The sequence below is a fragment of the Lolium rigidum genome, chromosome 2 (assembly GCF_022539505.1).
Source record: "Lolium rigidum isolate FL_2022 chromosome 2, APGP_CSIRO_Lrig_0.1, whole genome shotgun sequence".
Classification (NCBI taxonomy): domain Eukaryota; kingdom Viridiplantae; phylum Streptophyta; class Magnoliopsida; order Poales; family Poaceae; genus Lolium; species Lolium rigidum.
The window spans coordinates 253,127,297-253,146,720 of record NC_061509.1 but is presented as its reverse complement, the minus strand read 5'-3'; the positions used below and the strand labels follow the sequence as shown (position 1 = coordinate 253,146,720).

The 19,424-nt window shown below is 42.3% G+C and overlaps 1 long non-coding RNA gene across 1 annotated transcript; it reads right to left on the bottom strand.

The window, feature by feature from the left end:
- Positions 1–12,929: 12,929 nt before the first annotated feature.
- On the bottom strand, positions 12,930–13,424 carry LOC124688558. Its single transcript, XR_006998558.1, has 3 exons — positions 13,284–13,424; positions 13,061–13,172; positions 12,930–12,974 (listed from the first exon to the last, which is right to left on the bottom strand). It is a non-coding gene; the product is annotated as an uncharacterized LOC124688558 (long non-coding RNA).
- Positions 13,425–19,424: the final 6,000 nt, after the last annotated feature.

Below are 19,424 nucleotides of genomic sequence, written 5' to 3'. Positions count from 1 at the left end.
GTGCCGATTGCTGTTTTCTCGCTGTTTTTGGTTTCAGAAATCCTAGTAACGAAATATTCTCGGAATTGGACGAAATCAACGCCCGGGGGCCTATTTTTCCACGAAGCTTCCGAAGTCCGAAGGAGAGACGAAGAGGGGCCACGAGGGGCCACACCCTAGGGCGGCGCGGCCCCCCCTTGGCCGCGCGGCCCCGTGGTGTGCGGCCCCGTGCCGCCTCTTGACCTGCCCTTCCGCCTACAAATAGCCCCCGTGACGAAACCCCGCATGCGAGAGCCACGATACGGAAAACCTTCCGGAGACGCCGCCAACGCCGATCCCATCTCGGGGGATCCGAGGAGATCGCCTCCGGCACCCTGCCGGAGAGGGGAATCATCTCCCGGAGGACTCTACGCCGCCATGGTCGCCTCCGGTGTGATGTGTGAGTAGTCTACCCCTGGACTATGGGTCCATAGCAGTAGCTAGATGGTTGTCTTCTCCCCATTGTGCTATCATTGTCGGATCTTGTGAGCTGCCTAACATGATCAAGATCATCTATCCGTAATTCTATATGTTGCGTTTGTTGGGATCCGATGAATAGAGAATACTTGTTATGTTGATTATCAAAGCTATGTCTATGTGTTGTTTATGATCTTGCATGCTCTCTGTTATTAGTAGATGCTCGGCCAAGTTGATGCTAGTAACTCCAAGAGGGAGTATTTATGCTCGATAGTGGGTTCATGCCTCCGTGAATCTGGAGGAGTGACAAGAACCACTAAGGTTATGGATGTGCTGTTGCCACTAGGGATAAAACATTAGTGCTATGTTCAAGGATGTAGTCACTAGTTACATTACGCGCAATACTTAATGCAATTGTCTCGTTGTTAGCAACTTAATACCGGAGGGGTTCGGATGATAACCTCGAAGGTGGACTTTTTAGGCATAGATGCGAGTTGGATGGCGGTCTATGTACTTTGTCGTAATGCCCAATTAAATCTCACAATACTCATCATGATATGTATGTGCATGGTCATGCTCTCTTTATTTGTCAATTGCCCAACCGTAATTTGTTCACCCAACATGCTGTTTGTCTTATGGGAGAGACACCTCTAGTGAACTGTGGACCCCGGTCCAATTCTCTTTACTCGAAATACAATCTATCGCAATACCTGTTCTACCTGTTTTCTCGCAAACAATCATCTTCCACACAATACGGTTAATCCTTTGTTACAGCAAGCCGGTGAGATTGACAACCTCACTTGTTTCGTTGGGGCAAAGTACTTTGGTTGTGTTGTGCAGGTTCCACGTTGGCGCCGGAATCCCCGGTGTTGCGCCGCACTACATCCCGCCGCCATCAACCTTCAACGTGCTTCTTGACTCCTACTGGTTCGATAAACCTTGGTTTCTTGCGAGGGAAACTTGCTCGCTGTACGCATCACACCTTCCACTTGGGGTTCCCAACGAGCGTGTGCTTTACGCGTCATCAAGCTAAATTTATGGCGCCGTTGCCGGGGAGATCAAGACACGCTGCAAGGGGAGTCTCCACTTCTCAATCTCTTTACTTTGTTTTTGTCTTGCTTAGTTTTATTTCCTACTTTGTTTGCTGCACTAAATCAAAATACAAAAAAATTAGTTGCTAGTTTTACTTTATTTGCTATCTTGTTTGCTATATCAAAAACACAAAAAAATTAGTTTACTTGCATTTACCTTATTATAATGTCTAGTCCCGTAGTTGTTACTCTATCACCTGAGGAATCAATCTTCACCTTTAAACAAGGAGGTGAAGAGAATTTTAAAGAAGCATGGTCTAGAATTTTTGATGCTTATAGTAAAACTGAACCTAAAATGACCTTAAGTTTGCTTCTTAGTAATTTCTATTTCGGGCTTATTCTTCGCTATAGATATGCCTTAGATGCTCGTAGTGGGAGGAGATTTCCTTCATTGTGATGGGGATCAAGCTTTTAATGCTATAAGGAAATTGATTACATCATTTAGCTCCGATAATAATTTTGATCCATCTCATGCTAGTATGAATAATAGATTAGACACTATTGAAACAAATATATCCTGTTTAAAAGAAGTGTATAATCGAATTCGCGAATATTATGATTATGTTCCATTAAGCTTTGAACCTTCAATGTGGGTGCCTACTGTTAAAGTTACTATTGGTGGTGAAACTTTTCCTGCTCGTTGTGATATTATGTCCGAGTTTTGCCTCATGCCTGAAAAAATTTATAAATCTTTGACACTTTGGGGACTTACTGAAGGGGAGAAGAAATAACTCTTGCGGATAACTCTGTTGTAATTCCTATGGGCATAGCTGAAGGTGTTTTCACAACCTTTCTTGGAAGGACGGTATCCATTGATTATCTCGTTATTGAATGTGTAGGGACAGGACAAATCACACTTGGAAGATCCCTGATGAAACTCATGGGAGCAATCATAGATGTTGGGAAAGGCACTCTAAATTTTACCTCTACACCCGGATGCGGTCATGTATTTCCTAGACCAAAGAGTAGGAATAAGAGTAAGAAAGGTAAGGGTAACACCCCTGGTAAGAATGCCGATGCATCATCCTTTGATAATACTTGATACACACTTTCTGCGCCTAGCTGAAAGGCGTTAAAGAAAAGCGCTTATGGGAGACAACCCATGTTTTTACCTACAGTAATTTGTTTTTATTTTGTGTCTTGGAAGTTGTTTACTACTGTAGCAACCTCTCCTTATCTTAGTTTTGTGTTTTGTTGTGCCAAGTTAAGCCGTTGATAGAAAAGTAAGTACTAGATTTGGATTACTGCACAGTTCCAGATTTCATTGCTGTCACGAATCTGGGTCCACCTCCCTGTAGGTAGCTCAGAAAATTAAGCCAATTTACGTGCATGATCCTCAGATATGTATGCAACTTTCATTCAATTTGAGCATTTTCATTTGAGCAAGTCTGGCGCCATTTTAAAATTCATCAATACGAACTGTTCTGTTTTGACAGATTCTGCCTTTTATTTCGCATTGCCTCTTTTGCTATGTTGGATGAATTTCTTTGATCCACTAATGTCTAGTAGCATTATGCAATGTCCAGAAGTGTTAAGAATGATTGTGTCACCTCTGAATATGTTAATTTTTATTGTGCACTAACCCTCTAATGAGTTGTTTCGAGTTTGGTGTGGAGGAAGTTTTCAAGGATCAAGAGAGGAGTATGATGCAACATGATCAAGGAGAGTGAAAGCTCTAAGCTTGGGGATGCCCCGGTGGTTCACCCCTGCATATTCTAAGAAGACTCAAGCGTCTAAGCTTGGGGATGCCCAAGGCATCCCCTTCTTCATCAACAACATTATCAGGTTCCTCCCCTGAAACTATATTTTTATTCCATCACATCTTATGTGCTTTTTCTTGGAGCGTCGGTTTGTTTTTGTTTTTTGTTTTGTTTGAATAAAATGGATCCTAGCATTCACTTTATGGGAGAGAGACACGCTCCGCTGTAGCATATGGACAAGTATGTCCTTGGTTTCTACTCATAGTATTCATGGCGAAGTTTCTCCTTCGTTAAATTGTTATATGGTTGGAATTGGAAAATGATACATGTAGTAATTGCTATAAATGTCTTGGGTAATGTGATACTTGGCAATTGTTGTGCTCATGTTTAAGCTCTTGCATCATATGCTTTGCACCCATTAATGAAGAAATACATAGAGCATGCTAAAATTTGGTTTGCATATTTGGTTTCTCTAAGGTCTAGATAATTTCTAGTATTGAGTTTGAACAACAAGGAAGACGGTGTAGAGTCTTATAATGTTTTCAATATGTCTTTTATGTGAGTTTTGCTGCACCGGTTCATCCTTGTGTTTGTTTCATATAAGCCTTGCTAGCCTAAACCTTGTATCGAGAGGGAATACTTCTCATGCATCCAAAATACTTGAGCCAACCACTATGCCATTTGTGTCCACCATACCTACCTACTACATGGTATTTTCTGCCATTCCAAAGTAAATTGCTTGAGTGCTACCTTTAAAACTCCATCATTCACCTTTGCAATATATAGCTCATGGGACAAATAGCTTAAAAACTATTGTGGTATTGAATATGTAATTATGCACTTTATCTCTTATTAAGTTGCTTGTTGTGCGATAACCATGTTTACTGGGGACGCCATCAACTTTTCGTTGTTGAATTTCATGTGAGTTGCTATGCATGTTCGTCTTGTCTGAAGTAAGGGCGATCTACACTGAGTTGAATGGTTTGAGCATGCATATTGTTAGAGAAGAACATTGGGCCGCTAACTAAAGCCATGATCCATGGTGGAAGTTTCAGTTTTGGACAAATATCCTCAAATCTCTAATGAGAAAAGAATTAATTGTTGTTGAATGCTTAAGCATTAAAAGAGGAGTCCATTATCCGTTGTCTATGTTGTCCCGGTATGGATGTCTAAGTTGAGAATAATCAAAAGCGAGAAATCCAAATGCGAGCTTTCTCCTTAGACCTTTGTACAGGCGGCATAGAGGTACCCTTTGTGATACTTGGTGAAAGCATATGTATTGCGGTGATAATCCAGGTAGTCCAAGCTAATTAGGACAAGGTGCGGGCACTATTGGTACACTATGCATGAGGCTTGCAACTTATAAGATATAATTTACATGATGCATATGCTTTATTACTACCGTTGACAAAATTGTTTCATGTTTTCAAAATCAAAGCTCTAGCACAAATATAGCAATCGATGCTTTTCCTCTATGAGGACCATTCTTTTACTTTCAATGTTGAGTCAGTTCACCTATTTCTCTCCACCTCAAGAAGCAAACACTTGTGTGAACTGTGCATTGATTCTTACATACTTGCTTATTGCACTTATTATATTACTCTATGTTGACAATATCCATGAGATATACATGTTACAAGTTGAAAGCAACCGCTGAAACTTAATCTTCTTTGGTGTTGCTTCAATACCTTTACTTTGAATTATTGCTTTATGAGTTAACTCTTATGCAAGACTTATTGATGCTTGTCTTGAAGTGCTATTCATGAAAAGTCTTTGCTATATGATTCACTTATTTACTCATGTCATATACATTGTTTTGATCGCTGCATTCACTACATATGCTTTACAAATAGTATGATCAAGATTATGATGGCATGTCACTCCGGAAATTATCCGTGTTATCGTTTTACCTCGCTCGGGACGAGCAGAACTAAGCTTGGGGATGCTGATACGTCTCCGACGTATCGATAATTTCTTATGTTCCATGCCACATTATTGATGTTATCTACATGTTTTATGCACACTTTATGTCATATTCGTGCATTTTCCGGAACTAACCTATTAACAAGATGCCGAAGTGCCAGTTGCTTGTTTTCTCGCTGTTTTTGGTTTCAAAAATCCTAGTAACGAAATATTCTCGGAATTGGACGAAATCAACGCCCGGGGGCCTATTTTTCCACGAAGCTTCCGAAGTCCGAAGGAGAGACGAAGAGGGGCCACGAGGGGGCCACACCCTAGGGCGGCGCGGCCCCCCTTGGCCGCGCGGCCCTGTGGTGTGGGGCCCCCGTGCCGCCTCTTGACCTGCCCTTCCGCCTACAAATAGCCCCCGTGACGAAACCCCCGCATGCGAGAGCCACGATACGGAAAACCTTCCGGAGACGCCGCCAACGCCGATCCCATCTCGGGGGATCCAGGAGATCGCCTCCGGCACCCTGCCGGAGAGGGGAATCATCTCCCGGAGGACTCTACGCCGCCATGGTCGCCTCCGGTGTGATGTGTGAGTAGTCTACCCCTGGACTATGGGTCCATAGCAGTAGCTAGATGGTTGTCTTCTCCCCATTGTGCTATCATTGTCGGATCTTGTGAGCTGCCTAACATGATCAAGATCATCTATCTGTAATTCTATATGTTGCGTTTGTTGGGATCCGATGAATAGAGAATACTTGTTATGTTGATTATCAAAGCTATGTCTATGTGTTGTTTATGATCTTGCATGCTCTCTGTTATTAGTAGATGCTCTGCCAAGTTGATGCTAGTAACTCCAAGAGGGAGTATTTATGCTCGATAGTGGGTTCATGCCTCCGTGAATGCGGAGGAGTGACAAGAACCACTAAGGTTATGGATGTGCTTGTTGCCACTAGGGATAAAACATTAGTGCTATGTTCAAGGATGTAGTCACTAGTTACATTACGCGCAATACTTAATGCAATTGTCCGTTGTTAGCAACTTAATACTGGAGGGGTTCGGATGATAACCTCGAAGGTGGACTTTTTAGGCATAGATGCGGTTGGATGGCGGTCTATGTACTTTGTCGTAATGCCCAATTAAATCTCACAATACTCATCATGATATGTATGTGCATGGTCATGCTCTCTTTATTTGTCAATTGCCCAAGCTGTAATTTGTTCACCCAACATGCTGTTTTTCTTATGGGAGAGACTCCTCTAGTGAACTGTGGACCCCGGTCCAATTCTCTTTACTCGAAATACAATCTACTGCAATACCTGTTCTCATTGTTTTCTGCAAACAATCATCTTCCACACAATACGGTTAATCCTTTGTTACAGCAAGCCGGTGAGATTGACAACCTCACTCGTTTCGTTGGGGCAAAGTACTTTGGTTGTGTTGTGCAGGTTCCACGTTGGCGCCGGAATCCCTGGTGTTGCGCCGCACTACATCCCGCCGCCATCAACCTTCAACGTGCTTCTTGACTCCTACTGGTTCGATAAACCTTGGTTTCTTACTGAGGGAAACTTGCTGCTGTACGCATCACACCTTCCACTTGGGGTTCCCAACGAGCGTGTGCTTTACGCGTCATCACTGGCGAACTATGGCCGTTCTCCATGGACGCGGCCACCGACCCGCTCCAGCACGCGGCCTCCCTGCCCATACCCTCCACTCCCCATCTCGGTATCCTCTGACACCTACGAGCGCAACATGCTCTTCCCCTCCGACTAGGAATGGCGGTGGTGGCGAGGGGCGGCCGAGCTGGTGGGCGAGTCCTAACCTAGCAGGGGCGGCTGCCGAGTTGAGGCCGGCTAGGCGGAACGAGGCGAAACTGACATCCAACGGCAGACGGCCCACACGAATGCAGGTAGACGGCAGCGCGCGGCCATGGGTCGTGGCCTGATGGGGAATAGCCCATCCGTGCCAGGAGGGGTGGCATCGAAAATGGAGTGGGTTAAGAAAAAAATAAGAAAAGGAAGTGAGAAGAAAAGTAAGAAAAAGTGGCCCACAAAATTAAAATTTACAACGTACGAAGGGCTTTTTTGCAAAGTGCACATGGCCCGTCATCCTGATAGCGGGACCCAGATGTCAGTTTTGCCATTAAACCGCTGTTAGACACGAATTAGTGCTATCTGTTATGTGTAACCTCTAGCTAGGGTGGTGATTTTTTGAAACTCTGAACGTAAAGTGGTGGTTTTTTGTTACACATGCCTGAAGTGGTTTTTTGCAATTTTCTCGAAGAAGCTAGTAGTGGTTGTCTTATACCTGACACAAAACAAAACACTCAAAGTTTGTAAAACTTGTACATCAAATAACAAGAACCTAATACTGTGTTTGGGTGTGGAAAACTAAGCATGATGCTTGCTCAGAGTGGCTTTGCCTGGGATTGGGAAACCAACAAGGGGTCAATCGATAGCGATAAAGTGTGGACTTGTTATGTGGAGGTATTTTAATTAACTCTAAAATTTGTTTCTGGTATAGTTTTGCAACTTCACTATCATCTAATTTGTGTGTATTGTACAGGTTAACAAAGATGCACGCGCCTATAGGACCAAGGTAGTGCATAACTGCAGTGAAATTGAGGCTATATATTCAAAAGATGGTGAAGGTGCTAGGATAGGAGGTGAATCTGCTAAAGAACAAAACACTCTGGTTGTTGAAGAATCTCCTGATGTGCCACAAAAGAGGAAACACATTGGTGATGCTATCTTGTGCATTTTTTCGATAAAAGGACGCTTTATTACTCGAAGTTTCAAGCATTACACCCAGCCTCTGCATAGTTAAGATGCACATAGCCGTTTAAGAATCAAGTATCCAACTAAAAGTACTACACAAAGAACAAAAGGAGAAAAAGCCAACTAGTCCACAGCTTCATTGGCTTCTATCCTACGGCTATGCAGCCACCCATGTTGGGAAATAAAATCCTTGGCCCTATTCTCCAATCGTGTAGACACCTCCATAAATAGGTCTCGATCCTCTAAGCGTTGAAGCGGCGACCATGAACGGAGCATAGTTGTAAACCTCTAAATAACCTGCATAATAGAACAATTTTTGTCATTAACTTGTCATTTCTACATACCCAAAGCAACCATACAACTGCAATCGGTCCCACTCGGATAATCATTGTATAACTGGACTCCACCCCATTTAGCCAATTTCCAAAAATGTTAGCAATACTACGGGGTGGATACATGATAGATCCTATCTGAATGATAGACCATATTAGCAACCCGACAATTAAAGAAAAATGTTTTCTTGTCTCTTCTTCGTGACAGAATACACATTTCTTACAACCCTGCCAGTTGCGTTTTGCAAGGTTATCTTTAGTAAGAATCACACCTCGACGAAGATACCATGCAAAGACCTCTTTTTTCAGCGGTATCGTCATCTTCCAGATGGATTTTTTTATTTACGACCGTTTGAGTAGGAATGCAAAGGGCTTTGTACATAGAACCTACCGAGCGTACACCATTGTTGGTAAGACTCCACCGGAATTCATTGGTCCCTAGAGGCAACTGTATTGAATCTAGCCACTGAAGCAGTTCATTCCAAGAGTTTAGTCGGGGGCCAATAAGGTCGCGTCTGAACGTTACCGAGGGGGGATGAGATTCCATTAACTTTTGTAAGATGTCCTCCTTATAACGGACAATATTGTACAAGGCTGGATAATGTTCACGAATAGTGGTTGTTTCCAACCATCGATCCTCCCAAAACCATATCTCCACCCCATTCCTAATGGAGAAGGAACCAAATGGGAAAATGTGCTTTTTTGTTGCCGTAATGCCAGCCCAGAAGTGCGAGTCACCCGGTTTCCAAATGAACTGGGAAATCGCCTTTGAGCCTACATACTTGTTCCGCACAAGTTGTTTCCATACACAATCCTCCGTTAACAACTTGGCCATCCATTTTTCTAGCAAGTCCCTGTTTTTAACTTCCAGATCATGAACACCAAGTCCACCTTGATCTTTTGGATGAAATACAACACTCCATTTTGTCAACCGGTACTTTTTTGTTCTCATTATCCACTTGCCAAAAGAATCTTGATCGAAAGTAATCTAATCTGTGCAAGTCTCCTTTTGGTAACTCAAAGAACGAAATCATATACAGTACCATATTAGTGAGTACTGAATTTATGAGAACTAATCTTCCCCCAAGGGATAGCAGTTTTCCTTTCCAACTACTAAGACGCTTCTGAAGCCGTTCTTCAACTATTTTCCATTTAGCCAGCGTTAGTCTCCGATGATGTATCGAAATACCAAGATAGCTAATTGGGAAAAAACCAATCCCACATCTGAATAACTCGGCGTAAAGTTTGGCATCGTCCATGGCATTGCCAAAACAAAAAGGATAGATAAGCTGCCATCAACCATGTGGAGAACCACACCTTCAATTTGGCTATCAAACTTAGTGCACTCAATTATAATTGCAAGCATATCCGTCACAATGTGAAAAAGCATTGGGAAAAGAGGATCACCTTGCCTCAACCTCGTTTTCATTTGGAAGTATATTTACCAATGTCACATTGACTTTTATGGCAACACTACCACCGAGAACGGAGTTATTAATTAAAGCACGCCACTCATCAGAAAATTCTTTCATCCAGAGCGTTTGTTGAAGAAAAGACGATTTAACTTTATCATAGGCTTTTTCAAAATCGATTTTGAGTATGACCCCATTCAACTTTTTACGATGCATCTCATGGATTGTTTCATGCAAAGTGACAACCCCATCTAGGATGTATCTACCTTGCATGAAAGCCGTCTTAGAAGGGCGCACCACATGATCTGCCACTGAATTAAGTCTAATAGTAGCTACTTTTGTGAAAATTTTAAAAAACATTTAGTAGACATACGAGTCTGTATTGCTAAATCCGTTCTTCATCGATAACTTTTGGTAAAATAATGATTTCACCGAAGTTGATACGGAATAGACCCAGCTGTCCCGCATGGATCTTAGCAAACAACTCCAATAAGTAAACCTTTACTATATCCCAGTCGAGAAACCATCCGGTCATGCTGCCTTATTGTGTTCCATCAGAAAGACCGCTTTCTTAGACGAAGGCTTATCTACCCCAACCCCTATCAAGGGGCTCCGAATGATAATATACTCCCTTAAATCATAGGGCTTGATCTACCCCAACCCCTATCAAGGGGCTCTAACAAAGATATACTCCAACCTGGCTCCCCTTCCGACTTGCTTCCGAAAGCAGAACAGAAACTACTAACTACCTCCTCGAACTAGAGCAGCTGAAGAAAAGGAAATTGAAAACAAAATAACCTGAAAGGTTTGCCTCTCTCCGTTAATAACTCTTCCGCTCCCGAGCCTACCCTCCGTTCAAGCTGTCCTCTTCTCTTTACGATGAGATAGACCCCTCGCTTCAATTCCTCTTGCAGATCCCTTCGGGTCGTTGCGATTCGCTTCCGGTTCTTCGGAAGAATCAACTGACTTCTCTCTTCTTCATTTATCCGGGGGAAAGGGAACCGTCTACCAGTTGGGAAGCTAGACATCAAGGTTGTGGCTTGATGAGGATAACTAAGCTGACACGCCGGAGTTGGCTGCTGGCACAACAGGGTGGTGCCTTACCGCGCGTGCTCAGGCGGCTGCTCAACGAGGAGGTTCATGCTAGAATTAAGAACCCCCTAAACTTCCTCATAATAAGAGGCCACTAGAATAGCATTTTCTTCTGGGGTCACTTGAGGAATATCCTCTGTCCTAGATTCATCCATGGACACATCCGATTCCTTAGGATCGCCAAACAGACCTTTGTAATAAGAAATAATATAGGATTTGAGCTGCTCCAGACCTTTGATCAGACCCTCTTCCTGAACTAGAGAATGAAAGATTTGTAATCATGTGATTTTCTGTTTAAGAATGTACATCAAAATAAGATACATATTGCAAATAACTGAAGCAAGGTAAAGTTACTGGTAAAAATATCATATAAGAAGACCCATGCTTTAATATTTTAGCATAAAATTCGAACATGTAGCAATGAACCAACCACTGATCAATCATGAATACAACCGAAACAAATATGGTGCCACACGCTCTGAACTAATCTATTGCACACTGATGCACCCTTACCAGAAACAAGGGCAGAAGACACAAAGATGGAGAAATAGTGTTTTACCTGAACCATGGGCAACACTTGAACATACCAAATAACCGGCCTGTACGGTTTTTCTGGTAGCAGAACCACACCTAGAAAGATGCGGTAAAACATAAAGTCGAGAGTTAGACAAAAACTTCATGAATAATAGAAATTGCCCACATGTTTTCAAACAAAGTCAAGGTACTGGGCAAAGTAGAGTGAAATGGAGGCACACATTTAAATCAGGGTACTCAGCAACGATTCACACCTGGATCTGGACTAATTAAGAAGACAAGAAGCTCACTTGAGGTGTTGTACATTCCATCTGTTCATAGGGCCAAGCATGGAAATTTTGTCAAATGGATGTTCTGTACATATAGCTTATACTTGCCATTCTTATCTTCATAAATTTCCAATGTATGTGAATTGTTTTGGTCTGCCGAAAACTAATATCGGAACTCAGAAATAATAAAAGAAGATAATACAAAACATTCTTACTAATACAGAAGTTCTAAGGATCAAGCCCCGTGAATAAGTGAACTATGCTCCCCATTGTATTAAATAAAAACATGGACTCCAGTAGGTTGTACAAAGATATTTTAGGAAGGTGTCAGGTCAAAATTCAAAATTTAAGATCATAATAAGTGGACTAACATGGCAGATCAGTTAATCGCTGGGGTATAATCTTATACGACATGTCTCATTCCTATTCATCATATACAGTTATATCAACATTTCTCCATCAACAAATGGTTGATATGAGATGATGCATCAAATATTTAAATGTATTCACAAGCCCTGTTCTTTCGCACAATCAGCTACACATCATACAAAATAAATATATAATAATAGAGTTACCTCGAGAAAATGATCTAGTTTTGTATTAAGAAATGGCCAGATATGTTTTACACCGTGAAGACAAAAAGGCTATTACCCAGCTCCCATGCTTTCATGGTATACCAGACTTGCAGTAAGATCCTATATGCTGCTTCTCTGTTTGTAGACCCTGATTTTTTAAAGTCCCCCACATGTTTAATCCAATAGTATATGAACAATTCTTATACCCCTCTCCCCTTTTAATTTGTTCATGTGTGGTAAGCGTTCTCCCTAGAAACCTGAAGAATTTACTGTAGATTTTAAGTTAGGTTCTCCAGTATCTATAAAGTAACTTAAACTCTTAAAGAAAGTTGACGTTTACATTTGCTATAATACTTTCTGTCTTTCTTCTCTACATATTATTCTAGGAGGAAAATCACATAACGTTGGAAGAACTGAGGACAAAAGCAACATAAGGTACCTTAATGGCATGAGAAAGCGAGTACAAAGACGATGAGTTGGCTGACCTCCTCCATGAACATGACAAACCCGAAAATGATTCCGCAGTAGGACACACAAGGAAAAGCAGGTCAACCAGGCAAAGGGCATGTTAACCTATAAATAGCACATGAGGCTCCTAACAAACCTAGTAACACATCAAAAATGCTGCTTAGAAAGGCACGAAATCTACTGTTGTGTACGGAAAAACGTTAAAATCAAGAAATGTAGTAGATTCTGAAGCACTCTAGTATGCACGGGTACACAAACAAATTGTTTTCCCAACTCGGGGCACAAACTATGAATACCAACCAAAAAAACAATAGGGGAGTAAGTAATTTAACCTGTAGATCCATCAACGGAGAAATAGAAGCCCACCAGAATTTATAGTTGCAACTATTTCCAAAAAGAGTGACGCACAATTAAACATGACAATAAAACTGGTTTCTAGTAAAAAAGCAAGCCGTGTAACAACATTGTACCTCTTAATCTATATAAGAGTACACACATTTAGTTTAATAAATCAGGGATCCATCTCTTTTGCCATCAGAATGAACATACCGTGCTCCTTGTTGACCTGAATGTCATGTTTCCCTAGTCACCAAACAAACAGAGAACACATAACACATGAAGGGTCAACTCACATCTTGATCACACCTATGAATTGAGTTCAAAGATGAATGAAGGGATGGGAGAAAGAACAACCTGGACATGGCAAGCCTCGTTGTCGCCTCATGTATCTAGTCACTAAATAGCCTCCATGGCCAGAGCTCCATGTATCTATACCCATAGCCACCAACCAGAGAAGATAAAAAAGGCCGGTCCGAGTGGCAACCCACACACCTTCCGCTAAAACATAGAAAGGAGGTCGTGGCGGCACAGAGGACCATCAGTGGGTTTGGGTCCTAAGGCAACATCTTCGATATACCCCTCAAAATTATATAGAACCTCAGTTCTTCAAACTCAGAAGTGTTCTAGTACATTCTGAGTTACCTGCCAATAATACATTGATCATAGAGTAATAGGTCAATACTCTAAATTATTTCAGTAATACTACCTAGACCAGTGTAAGGATTGACTTAGAATACGAAAGAATTTGTAAAAAGAGAAAGTGTATAAAGAAAAACATGTATCAACTAAATTTATCAGCAGAATGCAACAACAGCAAGAATTGTTGTTTATTGACCTAAGTACAGAAAGAATACACCACTTAACTATTTAATAATTTGGAGTTAGATAGTCAATATGTGAAGGCACAACATCTGTGTGGCACAGGTGGCCCCTGAACCTGCAAAATGTGTGGGAGTCATCAAATAAATCAAATGTTGCATACCACGCCAAACTGTAGATTGCTATCTGAATAATTCATCTTTCGTTCATCCAAAAATTTCTTCATACTAAGGTCACACTGTCGAAGATCACACAAGTTACTGACAAACTGTGCATCACATCTCTTTTAGTTTGAATACAATTCGGAGCACTTCAACACTTCAGAGCTCTTTTGCTGCTAAAGCTATAACAGAGATATGAACCTCTACTATCAGGCTATGGTGGTAGAGCGCAGTGAGAAATTCTCCAGGTGGTTGAAGTACAAGCCGAGGTGTCATAAAATGATGCGGTTTTGAGCTCTACTTGGTTAAGTACAAATTGATCCACCTACAATTAGCGGGGATGAAACCTGACCACCTTCCATATCATTAGGAAGACAAAATAAACCTCAATTCAAGCACCAGGTGCAAACAAAGCAATAGTTCTCATATATCATGTGTAGAATGAATTTCATACAAATCTACAGCAAGAATAGATCATTTTTACTACTGCTGCTGAACAACACGAGGTAGAAAAATGAAGAAGAAACTTCATTTTTTCAACAAAGTGATATACCAAAGGAAGATTTAATATGGCCGTTGTCATGGATGCACTGGCAACAGGCATGCTGATGATGCAACTAACAAACAGAGCCAACAGAGGATGAACCATCTCATATAAAATGATGTGTCTATATCTAACAGATTGGTTAGCAACCCAGGTCCGATATGTAAAAAAGAGGCATGCTTTTTCCAATATAAAGCCATCAAAGATGAAGATACTGCAATTGCAAAACAAAATGAGGAAAAACAACATAAGAGAAGCCGTGAGAATATAACTCACCTGGATGCCTTTACATCTTCCTCCTGCAATTTGTAATATATATTAAACCAGAATACCTATGTTTGTCAACGGACAGAATATCCAGTAAGCAAAACAGATCCATTGTCAAAAATTTGGTGCAAGTGGGATGTGGAATCATGCACAAAATTCACTATGAGCAGCTGAAGAAAAATTTAAGAGATGAAGGAGAATGCGGACTGTCCTATCAAGGAGTCCATGATGTAGAAGTGGGAGCCTCCTGGGCCACTTCCAATAGCGCCTCCATGGCAGAGACAGCCCGCCCCTTCCTCTTTTTTGCCATCAGCAGGACCGGCGGCCGCCTCCACAAATCTTCTGTCCCGCTCATGCCGGACATGGGGCTCGCGTCCAAGGCCGGCGTCGCCTCATGTTGCACGCAGCTCGCGCCAAGGCCGACGCCCCGCTCGTGCTGCCTCGCGCCCAGGCCCGCGCTGCTCCTGACCGGCCACGACGATGACGGGAAATCGGACGGAGAGTGATTCGTGGAGGAGAGAGCACGGGAACGAGCAGGAGAAGGGAGGCAGGAGAGAGTCGCCGCCATTGGCGAGGACAAACCTCACACGGGATTGGAGGCTGCTGGCTAGGGTTTCGTTCGTGGGATTCCTGTTTTATATCACCGCGGTAAAAAAAGAACGGCTCAGATTCATTGAAGGTAAAATGAATGGCTAGTGAAATCTAATTTACCTGGATGCCCCATGAGGGTGCCTCTATTATACCTTTAGATTCATCCATCCAATTGGAGGAATCGAGGGTGTAAGGGGCGAGCCGTGTCCTTTAATTTGCGTTAAACACCAATATTACAATGCAGCTAGCAGTTGAAACATTCCAAGCATCTTCAACGGACAGGAAGAGAGATGTGTGATTAAACTAATCCATATTTACGCGTATCATGTATGTTCTATGTAACCTAACCGATTGTGTTCCATGGATTCCGACCAGAAAACCCGTTCAATGACTGAACATGGAAGGCATCAAACCCCGTAGTCAAAGGCACGGCTCATGCTGTCTTACAGGAACACCAAAACGTCAGGATTCTCAAAACGAAACGGTCAGGTCAGTCCAAGTTATTAAAGAGTCATTTTCCTGGTTGTTTTTCAGTTCTAAAACTGGTCACTAGTCAATCAACGGAGACAAGATAGCTAGCCCTAGCACGAGCATATACTTGCAATACAAGCACCTTTTTTTTCCTACTTGGCAAATTTAGCAAGTATCTTTCACTGAACATTCTATGACAAGTGCAGAGATTAACTATAGCAGCCACATCGTCTAGGCTGATCTCTTCTTCATTCTTTTAGTGATTATTCGTGTAATATTCCTGGTATGTGCAACCCAAGTTTCCCTGGTTATGTGACCAGCTGGACTACTGTAAGCGGAGTATTCACATACCATGACTAGTTCTTTGCAGAAATTTCTCGTGTTTTTCATGTTCTCTTCCTAGTAAAATCACTGTAGTTCATAAATGCGAATTAAGTACAGTAAATTGCTTGTGCAAGTGTTAGTGAGAGTGTGTGGCCTCTATAAATGGACCTTTGGAAGTGCTGCTTGTTGCATCAATTCATCCTGTTTTTACTTAGTTTCCTCAAGCAGTTGCAACTTCCAGGTAATTTCTGCCTTGTGGAGATGGGAATTGTTGCACTTTGTTCTTCATGTATATCCTTTCATGTCTGTTATACTAGTACCTACTGCCAGTTTTGTTGGTATATAACTAGGTAAATATACATTGTTAAAGAAACCCAGTCTGGAGTTTTTGTTTTCTAACAGATAATTCATTGACTGAAGTCTCAAACTTTGATTTTTGACGATCTAATTCTTGGAGTATTTCAGCCTGTGGAGCTAGGAGAGATTCGGGACGAAGCTACCTAGGAGAAAAATGGCTGGACGCGGCGGCGTTAAGAGGAGCATCTGGCAGTTACTCTGTGGCTGCTCGTCATCTAGCACGGAAGAATGACTACGCAAAACGAGATCTCAACAGGGTGCAATGTTTCCAAGAACATTAGTAAAATGTTTATCTCTGCCGCAAGTAATTGATGTGTGTTGTTAGATGTCAGGTGTAAGGTGGTGCTCAGTTGTTAATTTGCTTGGTTGTTATGTAGTCTTCGCGTTGCAAGTGTCATGTACAAAGCAAGGTTTTGAAATAAAAATCAAATATTTTGTTATTAACATACGATTTGTGCCATTGAGTATTCTTTTGCCTTAGTAGTGAGATGTTCTACGATGACATGCGTGTTTTGTGTATATGGCAACGTACATATGCCGGAAAATTCTGGTAAATTACCTACCTGCTTACCTAGGTGGGCACCAGTTGGGCCGAGAGAGACCAGTCTTGTGGTGGTTCTAGCATCACCTTTAATATACGGTGGTTTTCAATTTCGATTTGGAAATATTTCAGCATTTCGTTGAAATTCACAGAGTTACAGTGATTCTAGTTTGTATTTTGGCCGAACAATGAAACTATGACATGAAATTCAATGAATCTGGGCCAAAACCAGAGAATTTTTTTATAAATTTCATTCGAATTGGCGTGAACTTATAATTCTTTAAATATTTGGGATGAAAGAAAATATTGCCTATCTAGTTAAATGGCTCCAATTCCCTTTTTTCTGGTGAAAATTCATGGAAAGTGGCTGCCACACCACCACCGAAGTAGGATGGGATCAGGAGGCATCTATCATACCACATATTTCAACTGTAAATTCAATCTACATATTTAGAAGTAAAATAGTACCCAACTAAAAAATGGTCTGGATAGTAGTCTAAGCTACAATTCATGGCATAATTAATCTCTTTCGTCTCTTAAAATGTGGATGGAATTTGTGAGTTCAAGATCGAAATGCAAATAACTGCAATCCAAGTTCAATTACTCTATCATTCTTTCTCTAGGATAACTTGATTAGTTAGGCTGGTTCGAAAAAAAAAAAACATGATTAGGTCGAACTGTCATGGTCATTAAAAAGGCCGTGTTTTAAGGCTAATGGTGCTTCCGTCAACGTTGTACATACTCTACTCGTCACCTTTTCCTTTTCACAAAAAATTACACGCCATTGATTTGACCACATAGCCCACTCGCAATCCCGGCTGGTATACTGCGTATAAAAAATTACCATATTCTATCTAGCTTGTACAACGATCGGCGGATGGGCATCAAGTTAACTTGAAAGGTTCAGATCAGTCATCAGAACGCCTCGAAAATTCATACTTGAGAATGTTGACACTGCATTCTCATAAAGGACACGATGAAGTCATTTTTTACTCTTTCAAGTCATCATCGCCCCAGTTGAACTGTCCATTGCTACTGCTTGCTAGGACCTGTTCTCAGTCTAGCTAACCTTTTCTGGTCATTGGTTACAATTTTTCTACTCACAAAGCAAGCCCTACTGTGACCAAGCGAATCTTTCTTTGGTCATTAGTTAGAAAATCTTCAACTTGCAAAGCAAGCCAGCCTTCTTCCCTCTATTGCGACACCAAGTTTTAGTAGTAGTATAAATATGGCATTGGAGAGGCTTGCTCAGGCACCAAGCATACGACTCTTCCTCTTGCTCAGATTTAGGTGCTGCATTGCAACTTGGGATAGCAAACTTTTGCCATTCCATCTGTGAACTGAAGTTCATCCATCAGAAGGATCTATGGCTGACCACAACGGAGTGAAGAAGAGCATTTTGGAGCTCATCTGCGGCTGCTTCTCCTCGTCCAGCACCAAAGATTAGTCATATCGATGGACAAATCGTGCTCCGATGTTAGTTCTCTGGTCGAGGTGTTCTTGGTTTCTGTAAAGTCGTTTTCTGATGCGTATGTGTACGTTCCAGTTGATTTGTAAAATTCCAGCTAGCCCTATAGATGTGTAGTTTTGTTAGGTGAAATCTTTTGTTTGTCGCGTTTTGTTTTGTAATGTAAGAGTCCGTTCCGTCCCCCTATTGGCTTCTTTTGGGTGCTAAGAGCATCTCCACCGGTAGCCTCCAAATAGACGCCGGTAGGAGCGCCGACATCTCCGTTTGGGAGACGCCAGCACAACATCCTTTATTTGGGGGAGCTACTCCCACACCGGCGCCCCCAAACATGCGGTCCTGATAGATAATTTGAATTTGAAATCTCAAACACAACCATAGAAATTCGAATAAGTCTACGAATATGAAGTTAGGCCAACACACACGGCCACCAAATACGAATAGGTTTTGAAATAAGAAGTTTGGGCCAACAGACGGCCACCAGATCGCCGTTTCCGGCGCAAAAAAAAGGGGCTTTGAAGCCAGATGATCGCATGATCACACGAAGGAGGTCACGGGCGGCGCAACCTCGACGGCTTCCTCATCGGCGGCCGGCGGCAGCTCTGTCGCTGCAACAGGGTCCCCGGTCGCCGGGGGAGGCATGAACGCGGACGGTGCCGGGGTAGACATGAACGCAGATGGTGGCGGTGGAGACATGAACGCGGACGGTGCCGGGGTAGACATGGACGGTGTTGGGGGAGACGCCCACGCAGCTCGCGCCACCATCACCTCTTGGCCGATGCGTTCGAGGTACATCTAGTGCCACGCCCGTGCCAAGGGGTCCATCTTCTCCATGTTGGCCATCAAGATTTTCGATTCTTGGCCAACGATAGCTGCATCTCTTCGTTGTTGGCCTTCATGGCAGTGGCGTGAGCTTCCATCTTCGCCATCTCCACCCTCTCCCTCTCCAACTCGA